Raw genomic sequence first — 7,753 nt, 5'->3', positions numbered from 1 at the left:
GGTTTATTTTTTTGGTTTAAAATAAAAAAAAAATAACAGTGACATGAATAATTTTGTTGATAAGACTGATTATATTGTGTTCTTGTATCGGAGAATATATATATATGTGTAACCACGTTTATTAAGTAGGTAAGTATAGATATATATTCAATTGGTTTGAGTACACTGCTCTTTTCGCTTCGACACTTGCTCGACCCATTTTGCCTTCAAGGGAGTTCCACTCTTGCTCGTTTCTATTCCATATATATATATATATATATATATATATATATATATTATATATAGGGCTAAATTTCAAACCAAGCAAAGTTAATTCTTCAATTAAAACCACTACCTTCGACAAGGCCACCAATAATAATTAATTATTTCCCATCATCTTTGAAAGAATTCTCAATTTTTTTTTTCAATTTTATTTTTATTCGTCATTGGTATTATTTTATTTTTCTCTAATTTATTTATCAGCAATCAAATTGATTTTTTATTTGTTTAGGAAAATATTTAGTTTTAATAACCAAATTGCTTTTGTTCATTCATCCAGGACAATTTATTTGTTTTTATTCAGATCATAGAAAATTAAAAGGCATTAAAATAAGCTGCAACGCTTATTATTTTAATCCAATTTTGCTAAATTTTAATCCATTTTGGTATTAAAATAAGCAAAATTGGATTAAAATAATAAGCGTTGCAGCTTATTTTAATGCCTTTTAATTTTCTATGATTCCTTTAAATTCAATTTTCTTTCACCTCATACTCAACAAAATTGAGTTCTACCGGTAACAAAAACAATAAAACATGGATAAAAATTAGGAACAATTTTTGTTTCCAAATTTTTGGCATGAATTTCAAAATTATAACAAATTTTTGAAAAAAAATTTAATTTTCGGATATTTATTCGGAAAAATAAAAAATTCTAATATCCTTGAATTTGGAAAGAAAAACTTTCGAGATTATAAATTCAAAAAGTGTGTGACAATATTTTTTGTGATGTGACGATATGTGACACTTTTATATTTTGTGATCTTGAGAAATGTGAGTTTTGAATTTTAATCCAACAAAAATAAACTCATCCTTGCGCTAAAGAGATTTCTTATTCCTCTTATAATGTGAGAGATTAACACGCACACGTTATATCTCTGTCTATAAAAAGCTAAATATAAATATGAGATTTGAAAACTATTTTTGTCTTTTTAACAACTTGTGTGTGACTGAGGATTCACTTTTTTAATGTGAATATTTTTGCAAACACACACATATATATATAACACTCATCACATTATTTTGCGCATCTTTAACTATCTCATATTTCAAAATATTTTATTATTTCTGCCAAAAATTTTCAACAAACGATTCTCGTTTTTTTATTTTCATGAAAATTAATTACACATTTCAATAAAAAAAAAAAAAAAAAAAAATTTGTTTCAGTTATACAATATTTTACAGTTTTCATTCAAGAAAACAAATTGAAAAATATTATAGTAAATTTCCAATATACAAAGTTGTAAATAATAATAATAAAAATTTATACAAATTTTTGTGCACATGGCTTTCGGAGAAAAAAAAGTTCACCTTGACACAAAATCATTTCCTATGTAGCACAAGTTTGCTGCAAACTCGTAAAATATTGTATACTATGATTGTGTTTCTCTTATTGTATAGTTTTAAAAATTAAATATTATTGGAATTCAATTTCTAAAAGAACAAAGTTATTTATTTTTATTTGGGATTATTTAAAATATTGTTTATTGAAAAATTTTATATATGGAAAAAATTCAAAATAATCGGTTACTTTAGTATCAAAATTTGTTTGTATTAATTATTTGTATAAAATAAATATTTATCGATATAAAATAATTAATTGATTTAATTAAATTGTACCTGTTTCAAATATAGAAATTTATTATAAATACCAATTTAATTCAATTATTTGGTTAATGTAAATATTTTATAATAAAGAAGTACAGTGGAACCTCGATTATCCGAACCCCTGTTATCCGTACTTTCTGTTATCCGAACCGTAAAACATTTTATCCGAACTTTTTTTTGTCTTTTCATTTTATTAATGTATTTAAATCTTAATTATTATTTAATATTTAATTTAATACAAATATTTATTTGTAACAAATAATATTATTTGAATCAATTAAATGCGGATTTGTTTCAAATACAAAAATTATTGGTTCAAAAATACAAATTTATTTAATTCAAATAAAAATTATTTAGTTGAAGTAAATATATTTATTTGATGATACTTAAGTAATCAAGTATTTGAATCAAATAAATTTTTTTTTCCAGTATATATTATAGTTTAACTGTGACATTGTTTTACTTTAATTATATATAAAAACATTTGAAATTTCTATTGTCCGAATTTTCGTTTATCCGAACCTGGTCCTGTCTAAGTTAGTTCGGATAATCGAGGTTGCACTGTAACTGATTATTTGAACGAAATAAATTTTTTTTAGTGTAGTATTTGTTATTTTAATTTTTTATTCATATTATATTTGTTCATATATTTATTTATTTATATAAATAACATTGAATGCAAAAAAACAACAATGTACTAAAAGAATTTGTTTATTTATTTTTTTTCAGATTCACGATAGTTACTATGATATACGGTAACTGTTTTATGTCGTCAATGTCCTTGTTTAGACTACAGAAAAATGAGACAATAATGCAAAGAATAAACAGCAAAAGCATTAGCGAATTATTCCGACCTCTTGAAAATTACACAATGTTTCTGCGACGCGACGTATTTCAAAGGATAAATATATATATATAATAAAGTATATATAGGGTCGATGCCGTATTATTACGGTATCACATTTCATGGGTGCTATTTATTCACGATTATGCGATTCACTGACTTTTCGATCACACACATATATATATTGTGTGTATACGATGAAGACCCACAGATTTCCGAGGTCATCATCAGGATCAGCGACTTTATTTTTTCTCTCTCTCTACACAACAGGTAAAATTCTTTTTTATTTTTATTTTATAAATTTAATTTTTTATTAATTCCTCTGCATTTTGAGAAATAGATTATCATTTTCTCCTAATATAAATGATATTTAATTGCGTTTTTCGATGTAAGAAAATTTTATTTATATATATATCCAATCAAAAATTTACTAATGGCGCAGTACTGGCGCAGTACTGGCACCCAGTATTATGCAATTAACTATTTAATTATTTTATTATTCATTTTAATTTATAAATTATTATATTAAATATAAATAAATTAACATTCAATTCAATTTACATAAAACAAAATTAGTTTAAAAATTAACTCATCACAAATATAATGATTTAATAAATAATGAATACTAAATTCCTGAAATTAATTATTAAAAAAATTATCTAAATTATTTTTAAATTAACATTAAATTTTTGTTTATAATTCACTTTTGGAAAAAAAAACTGAAGAATAACATCCAGAAACAAATTACAATAATTTTATTGACCATTTGAAATATATAAGTTTGTAGGTTTAACTATTTTTTTATAATTTTTCTTAAAAAAGGTTAATTATATATTTTATATTATATTGATAATATAACATTTGTGCAATTTTACTTGCGATTGTATTTAATTTTTTAAATTAAATTTAAATATGATAAATTTTATTTAAAAAAAATATTAATTTTTTATAAACAAATTTATTTATTTTTAGTTTGATCGTTTAAAATTTTTTTTTGGTTTATTGCATATATCTGAAAACAAAAAGAAAATCTATTTGAGCCAGTAGTGGCTCAATATCGGCTCAGTACTGGTTGCCAGACTCGGCAGCCAATACTGAATCAGTACTGCGCCAGTAGTCAACTCTGGTATAATACTGAATTTTTTGATTGGGTATTTAACTTGTTTAAATTTTAAATATTAGTTTTTTAATTAGAATGGAAATGGAACAATGTTTTTTTTTTTTTTTTTATAAAAATATTTGAAAAATTTTTTTTAATTGGACAAAAAAAGTGTCACATTAAAATTTTTTAACATAAATAAATATTCTCATTTAAATGATGGATTCAATGTTTGAGAATAGTTTATTGCTAATGTTGTGGGGGGTAATCAGGAATTTAGATTTGTATACCAAAAATAGAATTCAGTATCCCATATACAACCTTTGTATATATATATATATAGGAGAATGCCATTCTACCTTGATCCGCATCATTGATGTTGCATAACATCCATAAGATAAATCATCATTTATTTTTTTTTTTTTTTACCAAAATAGTTATTTGCGGGAAAAAATGATTTTTTTTTTGTTTAGAAATTTAAATAAATTTTTTTTCTCACTTTTATTAGTAATTTAAAAAAAAAAGTAAATGGTTTGAATTTCTTGTGTAAATCGGAATATTCTTTTTGTCAATACTTTTTTTTGTTAACGTTGGTCGGCATTTTCCTTGGATTGATCGCAGGGGATTCTCGTGATTCGTTTTGGAGCACACTTACAAGTGCATTAGTCCAGTTGACTAATTGTGAGGGTTTTAGTTCTCTCTCTCTCTCTCTCTTTTTTTTGCAAAGAATTTCCAGTGCAATCCATCCCAGGGGTATATTAAAATTTCTACTTTGTTTAATGAACGTCTCGACCACTCCTTTGTAATTACTAATTATCTAATCGCTTATATATATATAGTCGAGCGGATTAAACGCGCATTTATCCAGAATCGATTATAATCCACAATATGTATAAAATTATTTAGAAATATATTTTTTAAATGTATGTGACACCTGGGATAATTTAAAATTTAAATATTAAAAAAAAAATTTTCCTTTGATATTATTTTTTCTACGAAAATTCTCTTATTCATTTAATTGGATGTATTTTACTGAAAAGCGAGAGACATTTTTTTTTTTTGCTCCATAATTTAAAAGTATATATTTTAGTTTTGATTTTGTTTTTCATTTAAAACATATATTTACTTGTACTATTTTTAATTTCTCTAATTATTACAATCCATTGTGTGATGATTAAAATTCCAATTTGAAAAATATTATTTTTATATTAAAAGTGATTAAAAAAAAAAGAAATGCAATTTAAAGGAATTAATTTTGTTGTCGAGAAACGCTTATAGAGATTTGTATAAAGGAGAAAAAAATAGAATAAGTTGACGCGGCGGTAAATGGAAAAAAAAAAAAAAAAAAAAAACAAGGGAAAAAGTTTTTAAGAATTCTAGCGAAGAAAAAGGTAGATTCTCTCTTTCTCTCGCGTGGTACAAATTGTCGTAGTATTGTCTTTCTTATATATATATATATAGTGTTGAGGGGCGTGGAGGTCAATATTTTTTCCGCGGCGGTCGTCGTCTTGTTTTATCATAAAAGTAATGTTGAAAGAGCGCGCCGCTGACGTCATTAGATTTACTTAAACGATGGATGGGAAGTAGCGAAGCGACAAATGTATTTATGAAACTTAGTGTATATACGAAAAAGGAGGACATTAATTTTTTAGTCCTGAACATTTTTTTTTCAGTTTTTATATGTCTTCTTTCACTTTTTATAATTACAAAAATTAGAATAAATTTTCATTAGTTATTCAGGTGTTTTTTTTTTAGGAAAATTTAATTTTATAAAACTAATAAATAAAATACACGTCAGAGAACTTTAATATAAAAAAGAGAAAATTATTTTTTATTTTCAAATTACATTTTTTATTTGTTCTTAATTGGAAAGTTTAGTGTTTTTTTTTTTTTGGCACATTATATTGAGATGCTGATTTTGATTTCGATTATTACGCGAACAATATGTATTGAGAGATATAATCCAGATAATTTGATAAGGTGGTGTTTATTTAGCATCAATCGATTTCTCGGAGAAAGGGAACCTTGAACATATGCCAACGAAAAAGTATAACTGCATATAGGGGTTTTATTTCTATTATAGAAAGAGGGGAGGGGTTTTATTTTTGGCGTAGTCAAATGAAACGAAAAGATAATGGCATGATTGTGAGAAGACAAGGAAACATTGAATTAATTATTTACAGGGTTGCTTCTTCGTTTTTGCTGTTATATATATATATATTTCTCTTTTTGCTCCTCGTGGGCACGCGATTCTTTCATCCTCATTATCTTGTTAACAAAAACACGTGGATTTACTTTTGTCAAGATTAAATTAAATTTTTTTCTCTCGGATTTTTCACAATAGATTTTTCTATATAGCTATGATGGAATAGGAAAAAAAAAATCTCTGTGATATAGATCGAAGAGTCTTTTTTTAGTTAAATACTTCCAGAGACCCAGTTTGCAAAGTTATCGACGCTTATAGAAAATCAAAGGAAAAATAAGGACGTAAATAGTTGCACAGGTGGTAGATATCTTAATTTTTTTTTTATTCTAGAAGCAAAATAGTTTAAAAAAAAAAAAAATTTCTAAATATTAGTTTCACTTATTTACTTTTTTGTATTTAATTAAAACAATTATTAATATTGCTCTTTTTACATGCAATGGATAAAAATATTATTTTATCGCTTTTATTGTTTATAAAACAAACTTTCTGTTTGTTATAAAATAAATAAATATTTATTTTTCATATATACTGATGAGAATATTGAAATTTCAATATTGAAAATTCACTTAATTCTTTTTATTCTTGTTTTATTGAAATTTTATCCAAAATTGAAATTTTTTTTTTTTTTAATAAATTAATTCGTCAGACATTTGGAAATTCGAAAAAAATATTCAATTCCTTTGCTCTTTGATTTGCGTATTTGTGGATGGGTCTTTGAAAATTTTCCATGGTCGATTGAACAGTTATTGATTACAGACAAAAATAAAAATATAAGAGGCCACTTCTTTATAACGAATTCCAAGTCTGTTATTTTATATTATAAAAAAAATAGTCAAAAATGTAGATTAAAAAAAAATTTGTTTTTTGTTTTTAACAGAAAATAAATAATAATGAAATACAAATAAAATGAAAAATAAAATTTGAAAACTGAAAATAAATAAAAATATTGAAAGGGAATATTTTTAAAATATTGTATTTTTTATAAAATAGCATACTTTTCTTTTTTGGCCAACGTTTTTTTTTCACGATTAGCGGAATGAGTTTATAGATTTTCATGCGGCAATGATGAGAGTATAGTCTTTGATCTCATACAGTTAATGGCAAGCACTCAATTTTAATGGGTAACATCAAAATTTCATAGTTTTCAATTGACCTTCCACCAATGGTATGATTAACTGATGCATTTTTCATTCTTTATTATTGTTACATAAAATATCAATGACCAACATGCAACCAACGATATTAAATTTAAATTCATTTTATTTTTTAAACTACATATATATATATTTTATATAAAAAGTTATTTTAAAAACTCCAAAAATATATAAACTTCAATTTTTTTCTTTTTACTTTTCTTTTGCTTTTTTCATTAATTTTTTATTGCTGTTTATTTTATTTTTAATTAATTTTTACTTTCGTTTTTTTCCGAGATATTTTTCATATCTCGAATTTTTTTTTCTTTTTCTTCCTCTTTCTTCAACTTTAAATATTTAATTTTAAATGTGCGCTTTTTATATCCGACATAAATATTTTTTATTTGAATATATCTTCATTATAATATATAAGAAGAAAAAAAAATTGAAATCATAAATAACAAAATTAAATATGTATAGGGAAAAAAAAAAAAAAAAAAAAATTTCTCTTACTGGAATCGTAAAATTCTGTAAATTTTGATTGATATTTTATTCGATGCGGGGTGAAAAAAAAATTCTTCACATTTCCATTAAAAAGAAATTCGATA

Source organism: Leptopilina boulardi, unplaced genomic scaffold (assembly GCF_019393585.1).
Source record: "Leptopilina boulardi isolate dan_hultmark-lab unplaced genomic scaffold, ZJU_Lbou_2.1 LbouV2_112, whole genome shotgun sequence".
Lineage (NCBI taxonomy): Eukaryota > Metazoa > Arthropoda > Insecta > Hymenoptera > Figitidae > Leptopilina > Leptopilina boulardi.
This window is presented reverse-complemented; position numbering follows the sequence as displayed.